The sequence below is a fragment of the Lissotriton helveticus genome, chromosome 1_2 (assembly GCF_964261635.1).
Source record: "Lissotriton helveticus chromosome 1_2, aLisHel1.1, whole genome shotgun sequence".
NCBI classification, from domain to species: Eukaryota; Metazoa; Chordata; class Amphibia; order Caudata; family Salamandridae; genus Lissotriton; species Lissotriton helveticus.
In genome coordinates this window covers 17,211,256-17,232,979 of record NC_136058.1, presented here as the reverse complement: position 1 = coordinate 17,232,979, position 21,724 = coordinate 17,211,256, and the positions used below count along the sequence as shown (strand labels likewise).

The window sequence follows — 21,724 nt, the reverse complement described above, 5'->3', positions numbered from 1 at the left end:
ATTCCAAATAAACTGACCTTGGTTCAAGGCTATGACGGTAAAGTAATTTCCTTCAGCTAGTGAGCAAGAAGGCAATGCTTTAGATGCAATTCAAGCTTCAAATTTAATATTGCAGAGTTGCTACCTTACACAAACTCAGTTTGAAGTAACAAGAAGTTCTTAAACAAGTCAGAACTGACCATAATACAATAAATTATCGAAAATTCAAAAATTCCCTTTCTTGTACAGGAAGCCGGGTATCCCTATCTATTTTCCCATCTAGAATCACATTTAATAGCTTTCTCCCTCATTTGTCTGCCATTGCTTTGGGAGGAGATACTGTATCAGGAATGGTCCAGGTTTCATAGAGTTCCATATTTTACGGGCTATTAGTGCAACATTTTAATTTTTCACATTACCCTTTTTTTCCATCTGAGAACTTTCTTTTGACTCAAAGATAGATGATATTAATTAAAAGGTCTCAATTAAAAGGGGGCTGTATTCTAATTCAGAAGGAACATAGATATTAAATAAAAATAAAATATCTACATTATAAAAACTTGATTTGGGTCATTTAATCTTGATACACCAGATATTGCTGCAGGGGAGAGGTAATATTTAAAATTTCCAATGATAGTGAGACTATACCTAATATAGCCCTTCCGAAACTCTGCACTGGAACAGCAGATGTATCAAGATTGGGTTTTGCGAATCTCTAATCGCGATATTTTGCGATTCGCAAAATGGGATGTATGATGAAATTTGCGATTTAAAAATTCTCAGAAACCCTTGCGATTTAAATTGCGAAATTCGCAAATTAAGAAATCACAAAAATTGGGAATCTGCAAAGCAGGAGCAGGTTGATGACATCACAACCAGGAAGAGGGAGTGATTATCTGCACCTGCTTGCCTGAGCCACACCCAGTGGCAGTTGGAAGAGTGTTTTGAGGCTGAACAGACTTGCTTGCTGTGAAATGGAGTCCCAGAGCCCACAGGAGGGAATGGCTGGTGAAAAAAGAAAAAGAAAACATACGTTTTCAGAAAAGGAGCAGGAAATCTTAATTGAGGAGATGGTGTGCAGCCATGAACTGCTTTTTGGGAAAAAAAACATTAAAAGTACCTGAATCCAGAAAAAGGAAGATCTGGCTGGATATACAGCAAAAAGTGAATGCAGTGGGAGTCACCAACCGTAAAAGATGATATGACATGCGCCGGAGATCAAAAGAAAGGGTGGCTGAAAGGATAAAGGAGGCACACAAGACTGGAGGTGGACCTTCCACAGCAGAGCAACCTACACCACACGAAGAACTTGTGGAGGCTACTCTCCTGTCTGAGAGTGTGAGTGGAGTGGCCGATATTGACAGCTCTGACCCTACACAAAGTGTTCAAAGTAAGATGCATGTGACAAAGTCCCAAATTAGTGGTTAATGCATGGACACAGTTCTGATATATGTACTTAGTGCAAGGAATTTCTAAGTCCTGGTACACTTCTTAACATAAATATAGAAATGCATCATGGGAGTTGTAGTTTTAGAAGGAGTTTTTTAATCTTACATCAATAAAACACAGGCCCACATTGTGGTGTTGTTGGTAGTTAGAATTAAAGTGTGAATAATGTCAGAATTTAAAATCAAAAACCTTTATTTGTTTCAAGTTGCACAGCAAAACACAAACTCATATGTCTCACTCTACATTCACAACACAATCAAGGGCATCAAGGGATCACACAGAGGGCGATGAATCACCACTCCATGTTGGTACTGGGGCAGAAGGAGAAAGTAGTGATGAGAATTTACCTACTCCAATTGTGCGTAGGAAGCGCAGACATGTAGCCCCTCTACCTCCTTTGGAAGATGACCTTGACCATCTAGGGGATACAAGAGACAGTGGCCTTGATACAGTGGTCCCTGTTGATAGAAAAGTCTAACAACAAACGCAAAGAAGACCACGTACATATAGTTTTGAAAGATCCAGGAGCAGCAGTGTTCATCCAGAAACACCCACAGTCTTTGCTAGTTTAGAGCAGGATATGCTTGATGTGCAGCGCCTGCAACATAAGGCACTACGATCAATTAATAGACAGCGCTCAAAACTCAACAATAACCAGCAAAGCATGGGTGAGGGCATGAAGTGTATGGCAGCTGCAATTGACAAACTGTGCATGACACTTGAACGCACAGAGACATCTAGGAACAGGGCTGCTCACCGTGCACATGGAAGAATGCATGGTTATACAAAGGCCATTAACCGCCGTTACATCTAACTTTACTAGGCGCAGCATCAACATGCAGGGGGAGGTGAGTAAATGCACTCAAAATATTGCCAAAGGCCTGGATAAGGTTACATGTGCTGTTGAAATTTTACAAACTGCCAACTCGGGTGCCAGCGCACTTATGGCTTCTACAGGCAGTGAGGACACCTCTAGCAGGAGTAGCACAGCCCCACTCCAACTTCACAACTAATGCAGCGCAGAAGTGGAAGACATGCTGGTACTACACCTGTGATGGAGAGCATGGAATCTGAACACCTCCCTGCACCTAGCCACCACCGCAAAAACTGACCATGTGCATTGCACTACTTTCCCATTTGTGCATTATCACATATGGCTGTACTTTTAGTTAATGAGACAGTAGCATGACTGTGCAGTAACATGTCATAGGTTTTCTCAAAAGTAAAGTTTCTGATTTGTGATTAAACACATCACCTGAAAAAAACGAGATATGTTGTGAGAGTACTTGTCTTACCTAAAAGTAATTTTGTGTTATCTCAGACCATCCCTGCCGGCCAGCCGCTGCTCCTACTCCTGTTGTTGCCCTTCTAGGTGGAGGTATGGCATCATCATCAGATGTGTCAGAGTCACTCTTTTCAATGTCTGTGCCTTTTCTCATTGCCATGTTATGTAGCATTGCGCAGCTAGTTACAATCTTACAACATGTTTCTGGACTGTACTGCAATGCACCTCTCCTCTTAGCAACTACTCGTGCGCCTGACCTGACAGCAACAGCGCGCTACAGGTGCAGACCAGCTACTAACGCGACAGCGTTTTTTAACAATTCCCGTTTTGTATTTTATTTAATTTATTTTTGTATTTACCTTGCTTTTAGGTCCCGCGTCGTCCTCTCACTTGCACTATAATTGTTGAGCACCGCGTTTTGGCGGGTCCCCGGATTCACCTCTGACTTTGGCCGCCATCTTGGGGGATGTTTTGGAAGCCTGGTGGCGCCATTTGGGCTAGCAGACCAGCTGTCACAAGGACACGCTGACCTGCATATAAGGGGGGCATTCTAGGTGGGCTCTCCTCTTAGCAAATACTTGTGCGCCTGACCTAACAGCAACAGCGCGCTACAGGTGCATACCAGCTACTAACGCGACAGCGTTTTTTAACTATTCCCGTTTTGTATTTTATTTAATTAATTTTTTTATTTACCTTGCTTTTAGGTCCCGCGTCGTCCTCTCACTTGCACTACAATTGTTGAGCACCGCGTTTTGGCGGGTCCCCGGATTCACCTCTGACTTTGGCCGCCATCTTGGGGGAAGTTTTGGACGCCTGGCAGCGCCATTTGGGCTAGCAGACCAGCTGTCACAAGGACACGCTGACCTGCATATAAAGCGACCATTCTACGCGCAGCGTTTTCGCCGTAGTGACGCCGGAGTCACGCCAGAGTCCAGCCCGTCTGCGCCGGTCCGCGCTAAGGACGGGCTTATTCTGGACGTGGCTCGTATTTGGTTATGTTCCCCAGGGCAGAACCTCTATACTCCCATCAGGATCTTATTTGTCTGAGACCCGCTTGGTTTCCATGCCACTTTTCCTGCTCCCCGGACACTCTTCGAGAAGCCTTCTATTGCAACTGTTTCAGCACTCATGACAAGCCTCCGACAGCCTGTTCTTCTAGACCTCTCTTTTCTACTGCCTCCTCCCCTATGGTGCTTCCCAGGAAGGAACTGGGCTTCTTGATCAATACTAAATCTTTGGTGAAGAACAACATCGCCTTTTGGGATTTTGTTACAGCAAGGAAACCCACATGGGTGTTTCTTACCGAAACTTGGGATACGGAGTCCTCGGGATCGAACCTGGTTGAAGCTGTTCCAGAAGGGTACTCTTTAGCTAGAATGGATAGAGTGGGGCGTAGAGGAGGTGGCCTTGGTATTCTTTTTAAAACTTCTTATTTTTGCCATACTATCCATCTTTCCAGGCCCTCTGATTCTTTCCAAGCCCTTCAGTATCTTATTAAATCCCCAGAGGCCGTTCCTTTTGCTGGCATCTTGGTGTATACACCCCCTGGGCCCAGGACAGATTTCTGCAAGTCTCTTCTTGAAATCTTAGAGCCCTATTTTGGATCTGCTAATCTGACCGTCCTGGGAGATTTAAACTTTCACCTAGATGATCGGGACTCCAAAGATTCTTTGGCCCTTTTGGAGTCACTATCTGCATGTGACCTTGTGCAATTGGTCAAACATCCTACCCATCAGGCGGGGCACATATTGGATGCGATATTTTCCAATGATGACAGGCTAAAAATAGAGGTGCCTGTGCCACTGTCCTGGTCTGACCACTTTGCGGTCCCCCTGGAGTTGCACATTGCCCCGCCACCGGCAAAGACTGGGGTTTCCAGTAAATTCACATCTAGGAGAAATCTCAGAAAAATCATGAGTGTCTCACTGGCCCCATTGATGCACAACTATAAGGCTGATCTCTTTGAGGATGTTAATCATGCCGTTTCGGAACTGGCCAATACCATCAGAGCTGCAGTTGATGTGCTGGCTCCCCTGTCCTCTTGCTACTCTGCGAGAAAAAAACCTTCGGCACCCTGGTTCTCGGAGCCTCTTAGGCTCATGAGACAGGGTTGCAGGAAGCAAGAAAGGGTGTGGCGGAAGAGCTGGAGTATGAAGGAGAGGGATAAACACAAGAATCTCCTTAGGGAGTATAAGAGGGAGACTGTCAGGGTGAAGCAAGAGTACTTTGCTAACCTGACAGTCGCTCTTTCTTCTTCTAGGGATCTTTTCAAAATAGTGGACACGCCCTGTACTTTACAGATGCCGGATCCTGTTGTAAGTTCCCAGGAATTCTGCGATGAAATCGCTGGTTTCTTTCACTCAAAGATCGTGGACATTTACTCGGATCTTGAGATACAAAGATCCTCTACTCCTCTCCCGCCCGCCTCTCCGGTTCTGCTCGCGAAGGAGGCTCTATCCATCGTTTCGCAGACTTTGCCGGAGTTTCCGCCTATATTGTATTTGGAGCTTGATTTGCTTTTGAATAAGATAAAGTCGGGGTCTCCACTTGACCCTTGCCCCCTTAAAGTTCTGAAGGAGCGCAGAGACTGTTTATTGCCCCCTTTGTTGAACACCATGAATAGGGCTAGGAGAGAGGGCATTTTTCCATCCCAATGGAAGAGTGCGGTGGTCAAGCCCCTCTTAAAAAAGCCTTCACTCGACCCCGAGGTGCTTAAGAATTACCGCCCCATCTCTTTGCTCCCAGCACCAGCAAAGATGATGGAGACCTATCTCAATCAACATCTGGCGGCTTTTCTGGACTCCTCGGGTCTCCTGGATCATTCCCAGCATGGGTTCAGGAGGTACCATAGTACCGAGTCGGCCCTTACGGTTGTTTTGAATAACATCCGCATGGAGGTAGACCAGGGACATACCACCATTCTGGTCCTTTTGGACATGACAGCCGCCTTCGATACCCTGTCCCCCGCGGTTTCAACATCTCGCCTGAGGGAGATAGGGGTGGAAGGGACAGCTCTGAGTCTGCTGGCCTCCTTCCTGGACCAGAGAGTGCAGAGGGTCTAGTTGGGAGAGTTCTTATCTCCATCCCTACCGGTGCAATGCGGGGTCCCACAGGGGTTGGCATTAAGTCCGACCCTATTCAACATCTACGTGACCCCGCTTGCTAGGCTTGTAAGATCTTTTGGGACGGAGGTAGTCTCTTATGCCAACGACACACAGATCTTGGTGTCCCTTTCCCATCTGGGGAACTTGTCGCCGTTCAGTTTTAGGAGCTGCATGGAAGCAGTTTCCTTGTGGATGATTCACAACTCACTTAAACTGAACGGCGAGAAGACTGAGATCTTGGTGTTTGGCCCTAACCAGAACATCTGGTCGCCTGATTGGTGGCCGCCCTCTCTGGGAGCCTGTCCTACGCCTACGGAGTCGGCGCGGAACCTGGGAGTGTTGATTGACCCCGCTCTCTCCATGTCCTTGCAGGTAAACAGAACGGTTGCGACCTGTTGGGGCATTATTAAAATACTCAGAAAAATAAAACACTATCTGTCCCCTCAGGCGCGGAAGCAAGTGGTGGTAGCTCTTGTCGCTTCGCGACTTGACTACTGTAATGCACTATATATGGGTATGAATAAGAACTTGCTACAGCGTCTTCAGACCGCTCAAAACGCGGCAGCCAAATTTGTTCTGGACGCCACCAGATCAGCGTCAGCAACAGCAGCCAGGAAGGCCCTACACTGGCTTCCAATTGAATCAAGGATTACTTTTAAAATCCTCTGCCTCACCTACAACGCTCTCTCTGGTAAAGGTGCGGGGGGCGTTAAGAAGCTGCTTCTACCATACTTACCGGGGAGAGATCTCTGTTCCTCCTCAAAGAATCTGCTTGTGGTACCTCGCTTCCGCAGGAACAAGTGGGGTGGTAGGGCCTTTTCCACAATTGCTCCCAAGCTATGGAACACTCTCCCTGGTTAAATTAAATCGAGGCCCTCTGCTCTGCTGTTTTGAAAGGCCTTGAAAACTTGGCTTTTCGCTAGGGCGTACCCGTAGTTGCTTTATACATATTTGATGGTTTTGTTGTTAGGCGCCTTGATGCCTTCGGGCTTAGTTGCGCACTATAAGATTTCTTTCATGTCATTTCATTTCATTTCATTCATTTCACCTCCACTTTTGTGTATGCACCGAAACGGCTTTTTAAAATTCCAAATGTACGTTCAATGAAGCCGTGCGTTGACCAGTGTGCCCTGTTGTATCTTCTCTCACTTGCATTTGATGGATTTAAATGTGGCGTTAGGATGAAGTCACGCACTGCGTAGGCACTGTCACCTGCATGGAAGAAACGTAAGAGTGAGTGTATGTTCCTTTGATAATTTACTAATGGATGGATGGATGGATGTATGAGATTCATTTACCAAGCAGGTATCCCTCTCCAAACTGTGCAGCACTCAGACGTCTATGAATCCCACTATGTCGGAAAATGAAGGAGTCATGTGTGCTGCCTGGGTATTTTGCCACAATATCATTGATTATGTATTTGGCATGGCACACAATCTGGATGTTGAGGGAATGGTAGCTTTTCCTATTTCTAAACACATATTCTGTAGCTGCTGGTGATGTGATGGCAATATGGGTGCCATCAATGCAACCAATCACATGTGGAAAACGTGCAATTTGGTAAAAATCCAGTTTTATTTCTTGCAAGGCTTGTTGGGTGTTTGAAAAGTAGATGTGATGTTGAAGCCTGTTCATCATTGCATCCAGAAAGGCATGTAAAAAGCACGAAAGAGCACTATGGGACACCCCACCAACCTCTGCTATTACACTTTGAAAAGACCATCAAACCAGAAGGTGCAGTGAGCACAATACCTGCACATGGGTAGGAATTGATTGTGTCCTGCCTGTTGGATGCTCCAAAAAAGGTTTCAATTCATTAATGAGATCCAAGATGGTGTGTGGGTAAAGTCTGTATTTGTCATAGATGTCCTCTTCTGTCTACTGGAACAGCGTGATGTGCAGTCTGAATAGTTGCTCCTGTCTCTTTCTCCTCTGTGCAAGGGCATGGATACGCAGCCTCCTGGCTATCATGTATAGTCCAGCCATTTTGGAACTTTCCATTGCATTGTGGGTTCCTTTTTATACTTTCAAACTGATTACCGCCTGCATGTAGTTGGTGTTAATTGCGATTTTCTCAAATTCGTAATTTGCAAATTTTTCATACATCTTTGCGATCTCTTAATTCGCGATTTCTGGTTTGCGAATATCGCAAACAAAAGAACTCGCTAAATTAGAAATTGCAAAAAAAATCGCAGAAAAGGTGGTCTCGCAACTTAAAGAATCGCAAATTTAGCGATTCCTTACATTGCGATGCGAATTCTTACATACATACCATTTTTCTCTTTTTTTGTCGCAAATGTAGCTTTTTTGCGATTCGCAGCGTTTGCGACTAAAAAATGTGTTGATATATCTGCCCCCAGGTCTCTTGAAGGCAAATGATTGATGGATTCAATTTTAACAATGTATTTAGCTTGTCTATTTCCAAACCAGCTAAATTCCAGGAAAATATCTTCAGATAGTCGCTAAAAAGGAAGTTTAGAAACATTATTCAATGAACTTTCATTTAAATTCTTCAAAAGCAAGGATCAAGAAATCTCACTATGTTTTCTATCTGTTATGGGCCGGTTTTTTATTTGTCTTCCTCCTTGGTCAATATGTATTGTAAGTGCATCAATAGAACCCCTATTGTACACATTGCCATTTGAATGAGGAAAAGAGAACAACAAAATAACTTCTCTGTCATGTCCCTGACCAAAACGCTGGTGTGCAGGATAGTCATGGTTTATTCTTCCAACATCAAACAAACATTGTATAACCTTTCACAAGGCCTTTAACAAAATTTAGGAAATCAAGTTAGAAGAAACTTCTACCTGTGCTATGGATAGATCATACTTCTTTGGAAAAAAACTAACTTTTTTAATGAATTAAATGAGTGCAATTGTGGATAGTTGCGTAGTAATGCTATGCAATCTTTTGTCTATTTAGCAGCCCATTATAAAGATCAGTTATCTCAAAAATTCTGAAGGTATAAAAAATAACTTCAACCTTTGTTCGACCACTGTTTGAGTTTACTGATGTGGAGTAGATATCTTACCTTCAGTCAAAGGTTTTGGGAACCGTAATTTCAGGAGTGTGCTAATTTAGCACAGCTTGTATTTCTTCTGCGGGTAAGGGAGGTTGATAAATGCTCATATTACCTGAGTAACTGTCTTTAAAGGTATTTGTCTGCTTACTCTACTAGTTACATTAATAGAGTGATCACCTATCTCAATCTTTGAATGAATGTTTGTTCTTCATAACCTTCTTTTAGAAATTCTACGGTTTCCTTACTTCAAAGTGCGACTTCGTTTATTGTTGAAGCTTTATCACTAAAGATATAATGCATATTAAAAATTTGAAAACACGGAAGAGGGGCTAAATCAGAATTAAACTCTTGGTTTGTTGAATTTTCTAAGAATAGCTTACGAATGGAGTTACTTTCTCATACCCCTTCCTTCCTTTTGATTTTATTTTGCTTGTTTGAGTTGCACATTACTTTTTTGGGGAATTTCGAACTGATTACTGCTCTAGCAGTCTCTGTAATTATTTGATCTCCTGCTTCATTATTAGTATTTGCTATGAATGTAAATGCATTTTGATTAGTGAAATATTTTAATATTGCAGTTGGAATTTCTAAAGTGTAATCACAATTGAAAGTTGTCTTTTCTAGAAGCGTTAGAGTAGATTCAAGAATCCTTTGCAGCACCTGCATGGTGTTAGAGATTTGAACATAGGGGCTTATTTACTAGCCCCAAGTGCTGCTGGTTTGTCACTTTTAATGTGGGAGAAAGTAACGTACCGGTGGTGCAAGGGGCTTGTATACAAGCCCCATAATCTTTTCTGGGATGGAAAGAAGATGAAAGGGGAAAGTCTGATGAGTGGGATAAATCCTCCACAATCTCAGAGTCATTATTCGGTGTGCTGTTCTTTTTTCGTTTTAAAAAAAAATGTATTTATTGTTCTGTTCATAGCTTATAACAGTTATAAATCATACATCGAACACAGTAATGTAGGAATGTTACATGATTACATGATTACAGATAAACCCCAACACATGATTATCATAAAACACAGCAAAGAGGAAAAAAAAGAAATAGATCAATGACAATCATGAACAGCAAAACTTCAAATAGACATCTCCATATGTTGTAGCATGGGCTGCCAAATTTTAATGCCTAATTGTTTCTTCTGCAAAGACTTGATGCGAAACAGGCTAAATTCAAGGTGAAACACATTGTAAAACTTAGCTCGCCACATTTCATATGATGGTGCCTCTGGTTGCAACCACATAGAGGCAACACATAATCGAGCAACAGCCATAGCCATAAATATGAAATATCGAAAAGGGTAGCAGATCTGTGTGGGTTCAATGACTTCTTCCATGCCTACTAACATAATCTCTCTAGAAATAGGAACATCAACCCTTCTTGTTTGCGATGTAAATTGTGCAATGTCAGAAAAAAATTGATTTAAAGCTATACAATCAAAAAATATATGAACATTATTGGCTTTCTCCACCTGACACCTAAAGCATTTCCAGTCATAATGCCCACCCCACTTCATCATTTTGACAGGTGTGTGATATAAGTTAAATAATGTTTTGTAGTGTAGGGTGCGCAAGTTTGCCGACAGTATAACTTTACTGGCCATATCCAGTGATTGTTGCACATATGAGCCAGAACTGCCAAATCTATCCCTCCACTTCGCCTCATGCATCTCAATATCATCCCGCGGAGTTACCAACAATATATCATACAGTGCCCCAATCTTGGCCCTTTTATTCAAGACTTCTAATAAATCATTAGTTATAATAGAGAGATATCTGCAACGTTTATTAATATAATCTTGAATTTGTAAATATTTAAAAAAAAAAACATTCTTGGCAATTTTGTATTGTCCGACTAAATCTGAAAAGGAAACAATTACCCCAGCACTATAGATATTCCCTAGGCATCGTATCACCTTGCCCCTCCAAATAGCCATCTGTGCGTCCCAAAATATCAAAGGAAATATTTCCCTGGAGTCCAAAGGCGTATAATAGCAAACCCGATTTATAGATATAAATTTGCACATCCACCTCCACTCCTTATATGCAGCAGATACAGTTTTGAATCGCGTTCTTTTGAAATAGCTTGGTCCGTAAAACTTAAGCAAAACCTCACTCGCCTGGGTCCCAAATAACATCTGGTATATATTAGGAGCTTCAAACAGCCTTATTTCACCCCCGGTCACCAAGAACTGCATATACTGCAGAAAACAAGCAAGATAATAAAAAATTCGGCACTCCCCATCCCCTATGTGCCAATAGTTACGTCATATATTTTGAGGCACGCTGAGTTTTCTGACACCAACATAAGTCAACAGTGAGTCTGCACAAACAAACAAAGTACCCAAATATACAGAATACTAAGGAAAAGTTTACCAAAAACGAGTTCCCATCAGTCCACCATCGAGACCGCCCTTCATCATCTGGGATCTCTTTTGACACATATGACTATTGCTGTTAAAGGTGAAAAAACCTGCACTGGCTGATAACAAACCATGTACCAGGAAAAACCACAGCAAATATGTAGATGTGAGAAATGGCGTGTCTGGTGGAGTACTGAATAGCAGTGCAAAGAGAAAGTGTGTTGTGAAAAGAATAAGAAAAGGGGTTCTAAAATTAGGTCGTGATCAGGGACAACAATTTTAATAAACACCGTCACACTCCTAAATCAATAAAAACAGTGCAAATGAGTGGCATAACAAATAACCACTTAGTAGATATGTAAGGTCGACATGTTTCTGCAGTGAGTCTCGAGATCTCCTGCTGCTTCCTCAGGACCATTAGTGCTACTGCTAAATAAGATCAAAAGGATCAAAAAATAAATAAACCATATCACCTGGATAGTGTAGGTTACTGTACAATCATCTTCCCATCCTAAATATAAGAAGAAAAGTGTATATATAAGTCACTAAAAGATAATAAGAGGATAAAAGGGTACAATGTAAAACATTACAAATAGCATGCAGTGTTATGCATACAAAGTAATGTAATGCCAGTCAAGTAAAGTTATTGGCCGGCAAATGGACCGTCTAAGTCAGTCAACACTCACCAAATTGTGAGTATACACATTTGAATTCACTCACCCACTCGATGAGAAGGAGAAGCCCCACCTCACCTGGCGCGAGCTCAGGTAGTGGATGCACCGCACTATGAAGAAAATAACACGAACATCGATGTAAATTACACCTGCTAGTATTCCTAAGCAAACCAGTCTTAGCATGCGCCACCGCTAGCGCCAACCAACACATGCCAAAAAACCAACAACCTGGCCGCATGCATCTCTTATTACAGAGAGTATGTTTTATGGAGCTATCAGCTTCCACATCCACTCGTTCATGACCCCAGCATATTTAGCGTGCTGTCAGCTTAGCCAGGCACTCATCTGTTGTCCCAGCTGCTGCACACCCATTCATATCATGAAGTAACATAAATCTCAAGGCAGCTCACCTATCCGTCGGAGCTATGGAGCTATCAGCTTCCACATCCACTCGTTCATGACCCCAGCTTATTTAGCGTGCTATCATCTTTACCAGGCACTCATTTGTTGTCCCAGCTGCTGCACACCCATTCATGTTCTGAAGTAACATAAAGCTCAAGGCAGCTCACCTATCCGTCGGTACACCGGTCGTCCCTCTAAGCTCAATCTTGGGGAGGAGCCGACTCGGTGTACCGGGGGGTGAGTATGTCCACAGCCTGCTTCCGCGTCAGGCAAGGGGCGTGTGCGAACGTGCACAACGCGCGGTGACGTCACACGCAGCGCGAAGGACGCGCTGTTGCAATAGGGAAATGTAGTTTACAGGGTCATTTACAGGCTGGAAAGTAGGTTTGAATCCCGGACGGGCATTCGAATCTGCAGCCATGATAAATTGAGCTGAGTTTTCTTCCAGCCCCATATAAACCTATCTGCGACAGACTGAAGCTGTGTTAGTTGTGCTAGTGTCAGCTCAAGAGGTACCGTCCGTAAATAATACATTGCCTTAGGGAGTATACACATCTTTAAAACATTACAATGTCCTACCATTGATAAATAAAGACACTCAACCTTTTCCAATTGTCTTCTTGCTGCGCCTAATATATCTGCCCAATTCACATCCACTATCTCTTGAAGTGACAGCCTAATCTGTATCCCCAAATACCTTACTTCTGGTGTAATAAGTACTTCACCAGGGCAAAGTCCCTCAGTACAAACAACTTGGGTTTTGGAGATATTTAACTAATATCCAGGAACTGCCCCAAACTGCTGTGTCTGCTTCTCAATCTCCCTCAATGCTTTCTGGGTCAGATGTTACTACCGCTATATCGTCAGCATAAGCAAGAACGCGCGCTTGGTGCTGGCCCACTTCCATAGACTGTATACCATTGGTAGTCTCCAATATTTGCAGGAGTGAGTTAATATAGATGGCAAAAAGTAGAGACAACAGGGGCATCCCTGCCGGGAGCCCCGAGTTATATATACAAAAGATGACTCCTTCCCCATTGTACACATTTTGGCCTGCGGGCGCTTATACATGGTCTGTAGTGCTAACAAGAATTGTGGACCAAACCCCATCTTTTGCATTGTAGCCCACAAAATGACCATGATACACGGTCAAATGCTTTTTCAGCATCTAAAAAAATTATACCTAAATGCTTTTGTAATGTAGTAGCATAATCTAGTAGAGCAATAACCCTATGTAAATGATTAACCGTACTTCTGCCAGGCAAAAAACCATGCTGATGCCGAGATACCAACGATGTTATAGCTTGTGCTACTCGAATTGGTACTCGCCTTTCCCGCAACCTTAAATATGTACGGCAGGGAGCGCCAATAAACAAATAACAGAAAATAACCAAATCAAAACATATCATTGCATGCACAACCCATCCCTATATAATAATCCTCAACCCAAAGAGTGAAAGTATTCTTTGGTTGCTACATCAGAAGTAAAGAAACGTATCTGTCGCTTATTGACAGTATTTAAAGTAGCTGTTTGGAGTAAAAACACGTGTAGGCCTTTTGCTTGAAAAGGGGTGATCAACTGCCACAGCTGCCATCTCTTTTCCACCATGGAATGGCGGTAATCGGGTCTCACAAAGAATTGCGTACCTTTACCAGATGTCTTCTTATCTGGTCTGGGCAGATCATACAGTGCCCGCCTTGTCAAGAACTTATTAAGGGAAATCAGGATTGCCGCGGGTATTGCACCACTTGCCCACTCCTTGCTGGCCTTTGTCGAAATGGAAATCTATGAACCCGCTGAATTTCCTGCGCCCACTTCCATTATTTCAACTCAGGGAGTGCGTCCTCAAACAACTCAACTACAAATGTTCGAGTGTCTTGCCCCTGAAGTCCTTCTGGGAGACCTAAAATGCGCAAATTATTATGTCGCAGGCGATTTTCTAAATCAGCTAACTTGTCATTCACATCATCTTTGTTGGCTTTTATGTCTGCAACTGCGCATCTGGTCTTCTAGCAAAGAGATACGAGTCTCAGCTTACACCATCCTGTCAGTGAAATCGTTGCATGTTTTTGCCAACCGTCTGACTGTATTCTGTAATGTCCTGTGTAGTAAAGGAAGATGCAGAGTCCACTGTAGATGTAAGTTCCTTTATTGTAAGTTCCTTCTAAGATATGAGATACAGAAGTAAGACCCCACCAGGAGCTAGCTGTTAGGAGCTCAGCCTGAGTTAACCAACTGCCACAGCCAGGTAGAGAGAGACACTGTGAGCCAGAGAGTCACCCAGGCATTCTATGATGTCACAGATGACATAGTACAGTCTATCTAGTGAAGAACATAAGAGAGGACATTTACTACACATCCTCTTCCCTTATGGAATAGGAACAGAACAGAGAACACAATAGGCAAACTACCTCAAATGCAACATCAGCAGAAAAGTACAAGAATGAACCAAAAGAGATGTTCAAAGATGACACTAGCATGAGGTATCATAAGCAGAAATGTGAACAAAGAAAAGTAATTTAAACACTATATGCCACATCCCCCTCCCTTAACGAACCGAAACAGCTAAGCTAAGTGGTCACACTCAAAACTTCCCCACACCACAGGGTAAATACCCTAGGACGAAAGAGAGTGTAGACGGAGACACAGAGAGAGACACATAGGGGCAAAATTCACTCAAGACAACCCTAAAAGAGCAAACTCCTTTCACTAAAATTCACCAAAAAAAAAACAATCTTAGCAAAGAACTAGAGCTTTCCCTGATAAAGACGTGCTGACAATAAAGATATGAAAAATTCACAGCACAAAGTCTTTCCAACATGAAACCCTGGCCACGAGTAACAAGAAGGTAGACTTAGACTAGAACATAGTGCACAAACAGTCTCCACCAAAAGCAGGGGGCAGCGCAAAGTAGAAACTCAGAGATTAAAAAGAAATGCAACCTCCCCTAATTAGGGTACACCACAGGATAGTAAGCCTGGGAACAAAGATAGGGCAAGGACTACCCGCAAACACCACTACATGGGGCATGGACTACCCGGAAACACCACTACATGGGGCATGCACTACCCGTAACACACAAAACACACAACTTCCCCTATGTAGGGTACGCCACAGGATAATACCTGGGAACTAAAATTGGGGCATGGACTACCCGCAAACACCACTACCTCAGAAAACTAATAGAAATGGGCATTGACTACCCACACACATACACAACCTCCCCTATGTACGGTACACCGCAGGACAATACCTGGGAACCAAAATGGGGCATGGACTACCCGCTAACACCATTACCTCGGAAAACTAATAGAAATGGGCATTGACTACCCACACACACACATAATCTCCCCTATGTAGGGTACACTGCAGGGAACAAACCCTGAGAACATGAATGGGGCATTGACTACCCACAAACACTAAACTACATGGGGCATGGATTACCCGCAAACACCACCACACGGGGCATGGACTACCCAGACAGACACCACTTTCCCTAGACAGGGTACAGTTCAGGATACCAAACCCTGACATATGGATGGGCATTGACTACCCCACATGACCAAACTACGACACACTCTCTAAAGAAGCACCAGGAATTTCCCAAGCTAAAAACACACACTCTTATAGAGAACAAAACTGTGTTAAATAATATGCAGTAAAAATTGCTACTCAAATACATTAATAATGTTAGCTCCGGTGAGCGATCTCTTGCCCGGGTTCTCTGCACATAGCTCCCCGCAGTCGCTGCTGAATTCCGCCGCTGAATTCCGCTAGAAGAGTAAAATGTCATTCAGTGTATGAGGAAAGTTCCTTTCATTCCGTTGTTTTGCAAACTCTCCAACCGATACATGTTCACACCAGTATTTAACTTGCTCTCATCAGTGTCTCCGCTCCCTGCAGTCCCCGCTGAAAATTGCCAGAACAATATAGCGCCATTCAGTTTTCCCACAAAATCCCTTCTATTCCAAAAACAGGTGCAGGCCGTGACTGCCAAGTTGAAGGGACATGTTCGAAGTCATGATGTATTGAAATAGTGTGAACCAGGGGAAAAAAATACTAAATGGTGATACGCATATCTTACGCTGAACAGGAAGGCTCGCAGGAAGAGCGTGCGCCAAAACGTGGAGAACAGCAAAGTACTCACGTAGGAAGTAAACGTCACAAGAGGAGATCTGCAGGTTTTGCAAAACGGGTAAGTCTGTGTGTGTCGAGTGCCTGCACGCGATGTGACAGCAAGGGCTATTTTAAATTCAATTCCCAAACTGCCACGGAGAGATATCATGTCGAATTTCAAAATCTTTGAAATTAAGTAACTCACACGGTGATTCGGACCCAGCTTCTCCACACAAGCGTGTTAGCGCACAGTACACAGTCGCTGAACAGTAGTTGCCAGCGCTGCTTGTGTGAACATTATTGAGTCCTTTTAAAGGTTGTGAAAAACACACAGGATGCGTCGCTTTTAAATTCTTTACCAGACTTTTTTCGCTTCTCTCAGGAAATAAATACACGCAGCAGGGCTCAATAAAAAGTGTAGCTGGAGAAACGTTGCAGATGCAGGAGCAGGGTGACAGTAGGCATCAAAGCAATACGCAGCAAATAGTGAGTTCTGGCGTTGTAAAACGACAGAGTTTAAGTGTAAGGACTCACCAGAGGGACTGTTCTTCAGTGGTTCTTCAATGATTCAGTTAAAAAAAACGTTCACAGCATTTGTCACTGATGCTGCCTATAAACCACTTCACCTATAAATTGTCAGTTTCTGTCAACGCTTGACGCTTCCCCCACTGAATGAAGGCCAGATGTAATAAAAAACACTGCAGACCTCAGGGAAGAGTAAACTTTTTTCAGACAGGAGCAAGGTGACAGCAGGCAAAATAGTATCAAACCGCTCAGGTTGCAGACTGTCCATCTACAAGTAGACATCAAAGTAGAGACACACACTCAGGGTGCAGGCTGTCCAGGTGGAACAGGACACTGGTGGGGTCAGCTGGGCATTATTTATAAATGTCAATTCGAAGTTTTAAAGTTTTTGATGTCTAGGTGACTTGTAGGACACCCCCGCGCCGCACGGCCACCAGCTGCTGCGTGTGCCCCCGCCTGCCGCTACTCTCAGCCTCGCTGAGCCTTCCCGCCCTCGTGTTCGCCCTCAGGCCACGCCCCCGCCTGTTGTTTTGCCGCGTTGTGTGCCACTGTGTAGCTGTGCTCGTTTTATACTGTATTTTCATTTGTTATCTGTACCTTCTGTAACTTTGTTATTGTCCCCGTGCTGCTCTCTGTACCTGTATCCCCCCCTGTGCTGCTGTCCCCTGCACCCGCTCCCCGCTGCCGATTCCCGCCACCGGGGAGTGTAGACACGCCCCCTTCCTCCCCGCTCCCGCCTCCCAGCTGCCCCTCCCTCCCTGAACTTGGCCATAAAAGGCGACCGTGCGGCACAGGTGAGTGTGACCTACTTGTAGGACATCCCCGCGCCTCACGGCCACCAGCTGCTGCGTGTGCCCCCGCCTGCCGCTACTCTCAGCCTCGCTGAGCCTTCCCGCCCTCGGGTCCGCCCTCAGGCCACGCCCCCCGCCTGTTGTTTTGCCGCGTTGTGTGCCACTGTGTAGCTGTGCTCGTTTTATACTGTATTTTCATTTGTATTATGTACCTTCTGTAACTTTGTTATTGTCCCCGTGCTGCTCTCTGTACCTGTATCCCCCCCTGTGCTGCTGTCCCCTGCACCCGCTCCCCGCTGCCGATTCCCGCCGCAGGGGAGTGTAGACACGCCCCCTTCCTCCCCGCTCCCGCCTCCCAGCTGCCCCTCCCTCCCTGCACTTCGCCATAAATGGCGACCGTGCGCACGCGCAGCATTGACGCGCAGCGTTGACGCGCAGCGGGAGCGCCGATTGTGCGCCGAAGGCGCGCCAAAGGTAAGCCCGTCTGCGCCCGTCCGCGACCGGACCGCGCCCAGCGCCAGGACCCCTGGCTCCCGGCGACACCAGCCCACCCGCCGGACCTACAACACCACCGAACTCAACGCACTCAACGCCGGCCGACTCCCGGGTTGCTACCGAGCCACCCCGAGACGCACCCACGGACCCTTCTGCTGCAACTCATGCAAGTTCACCTGCATCCGGACCTGCACCACTCCAGCAGTGCCCAAGACCTCGACGAGCAACAACAGCAGCCACCTGAAGTGCATCCTGCTCAACACCCGCTCCGTCCACAGACACGCCGTCGAGCTCTGGAACCTGATCGACACCAGAGCCCCAGACGTCGCCTTCCTCACGGAAACCTGGATGAACGCCTCCTCAGCATCCGACATCGCCATCGCCATCCCGGACGGCTTCAAGATCATCCGGAGGGACCGCGTCAACCAGACAGGAGGAGGCATCGCCATCATCCACAGGAACTCCATCCGCATCACGACCAACACCGACGACACCCTCGCCGCCGCTGAGCACCTGCACTTCCAGATCCACATCGACCCCAAGACCACCCTCAGAGGCTCCCTCATCTACAGACCCCCGGGACCACGCACACAATTCAGCGAGGACATCGCCGACTTCATCACCCCGCACGCCCTCCCCTTCGCTGACTACATCCTCCTCGGGGACCTCAACTTCCACCTGGAGAACAACAACGACCGCAACACCACCACCCTGCTGGACAACCTCGCCAACCTCGGTCTCAAGCAGCTGGTGACCACCCCCACCCACTACGCCGGACACACACTCGACCCCGTCTTCTCATCCAGCAAGGACATTGCCTTCAGCCACGCCACCGGACTCCACTGGACGGACCACAGCTGCGTCCACTTCAGCTTCAGAAGGACCACGACCCACCACCACCAGCAACAGGTTGCACGCAGAAGCTGGAACAAGATCACAGCCGACCAGCTCATGACTTCCCTGAACGAGAGCCCACCCACCAGCGCAACGAACCCCAGCCCAGCGGCCACCAACCTCACGAAGTGGATCAGCGACTGCGCAGACGACCTCGCCCCTCTGAGGACCCCGCCTAGCAGACCCGGCAGCAAGAAAGCCCCATGGTTCACCGACGAACTCAAGTGCTCCAAGAAGAACTGCAGAGCCCTTGAGAACTCCTGGCGCAGAGACCCCACACCGGACAACATGACTGCCCTCAAGCTCGCCACCCGAAAACACCACCAACTGATCCACACCACCAAGAAAACTGCATTCAAGGAACGACTGGACAACAACGCACACAACAGCAAGGAACTCTTCAACATCGTTAAAGAGCTCTCCAACCCCAACGCCGGAAACAACGACATCACCCCTTCGCAAGACCTCTGCAACTCCCTCGCCTCCTACTTCGACAACAAGATCGCGGACATACACAACAGCTTCAGCACCCAACCGACGCACGCCACAACCGAACCACCGCCCCCCACCACCACCCTCCGCGCCTGGACCACGATCAGCACTGAAGACACCATCCGCACGATGAACTCCATCCACTCCGGATCTCCGACCGACCCTTGCCCCCACCACGTCTTCAACAAGGCTGACGCTATCATCGCACCCCACCTACGGGACATCATCAACACCTCCTTCAACACCGCTACCTTCCCGGAGAGCTGGAAGCACGCCGAACTCAGCGCCCTACTGAAGAAGCCATCAGCCGACCCCACCGACCTCAAGAACTACCGACCCATCTCGCTGCTCCCTTTTCCCGCAAAAGTCATCGAGAAGACCGTCAACAAGCAGCTGGCCGCCTTCCTCGAGACGAACGGATCCCTCGACCTCTCGCAGTCTGGCTTCCGGGCCAATCACAGCACCGAGACCGCCCTGATCGCAGCAACCGATGACATCCGAGCCCTGCTCGACAACGAAGAAACAGCGGCCCTCATCCTCCTAGACCTCTCCGCGGCCTTCGACACAGTCTGCCACCGCACCCTAGCACAGCGCCTCAGCAACGTCGGAATCCAGGAGAAGGCACTGGAGTGAATCATCTCCTTCCTCGCCGGAAGGACACAGAGAGTCCGCCTCCCCCCGTTCAGATCAGAAGCCACCGAAGTCATCTGCGGCGTTCCTCAAGGCTCCTCGCTCAGCCCAACCCTCTTCAACGTCTACATGAGTCCCCTCGCAGCCATCGCACGCCAGCACAACCTCAACATCATCTCCTACGCCGATGACACCCAGCTGATCCTCTCCCTCACCACCGACCCTGCCACCGCCAGAGCCAACCTACACGAAGGGATGAAAGAGGTAGCCGAATGGATGAAGAACAGCCGCCTGAAACTGAACTCTGACAAGACGGAAGTCCTCATCTTGGGAACCTCACCCTCCGCCTGGGACGACTCCTGGTGGCCCCCCGCCCTAGGCAGCGCACCCAAACCAACAGACCACGCACGCAACCTGGGCTTCATCCTGGACTCCTCCCTCTCCATGACCAGACAAGTCAATGCTGTCTCCTCATCGTGCTTCAATATCCTACGCATGCTACGCAAGATCTTCCGGTGGATCCCCACCGAGACCAGGAAGACGGTCACCCAGGCCCTCATCACCAGCCGACTGGACTACGGCAACTCCCTCTACGCCGGAACCACCGCCAAACTCCAGAAGAGACTCCAGCGGATCCAGAACGCCTCAGCACGACTCATCCTGGACATCCCCCGCCGCAGCCACATCTCCGGACACCTGAGAGACCTGCACTGGCTCCCGGTCAACAAGCAAATCACCTTCCGTCTCCTCACCCACGCACACAAAGCCCTGCACAACCAAGGCCCAGGATACCTCAACAGCCGCCTCAACTTCTACGCTCCCAAACGCCAGCTTCGATCGACCAGCCACGCCTTCGCCGCCGTCCCCCGCATCCGAAGAGCCACCACAGTGGGAAGGTCCTTCTCCTACCTCGCCGCCAAGACTTGGAACTCCCTCCCGACCCACATCCGCCTGACCCAGGACCACCTCGCCTTCAGGAAGCAGCTCAAGACCTGGCTGTTCGAGCAGTAGCGGACCCCCTCTCCCCTAGCGCCTTGAGACCCTCCGGGTGAGTAGTGCGCTATACAAATGCTTTGATTGATTGATTGATTAGGTTCCTTTTCTTAAAGTTGATTAATACCTTAGCTTGTCTTTAACCACAGTTCACGCGTAGGTTTATCTTTTTCAAAAACGTCGCCAAATTGTAGTAAAGGAATGATGCAGAGTTCACTGTAGAGTTAAGTTCCTTTATTGTAAGTGGATAACAAACACCCAGGTGCAGGCTGTCCAAGATGAAACAGGACACTGGTGGGGTCAGCTGGGCATCACTTTTAAGCTTATGTATATTGTCTTAAGTCCTTTTCCTTGTAGTAGTTTCTTCAATTCACACGTAGGTTCATCCTCTTCAAAACGTCGCCAAATTGTAGTAAAGGAAGATGCAGAGTCCACTGTAGATGTAAGTTCCTTTATTGTAAGTTCCTTCTAAGATATGAGATACAGAAGTAAGACCCCACCAGGAG

General features: G+C 46.5%; 1 long non-coding RNA gene across 14 annotated transcripts in view; it reads right to left on the bottom strand.

Annotated features, from left to right (window-relative positions):
* LOC144807741 (uncharacterized) overlaps window positions 1–21,724 on the bottom strand; it is a 651,207-nt gene that overhangs the window by 306,421 nt on the left and 323,062 nt on the right. For 3 of the 14 annotated variants that reach the window (XR_013606410.1, XR_013606419.1, XR_013606417.1), the window contains one exon: window positions 1,780–1,846. The exons of 9 other annotated variants lie outside the window; for them this stretch is intronic. This is a non-coding gene — a long non-coding RNA (uncharacterized LOC144807741). Of the gene's footprint in view, window positions 1–1,775; window positions 1,847–1,932; window positions 2,027–21,724 lie in introns of all 14 variants that reach the window. 2 more of the 14 variants (XR_013606413.1, XR_013606411.1) reach the window with 2 other exon arrangements.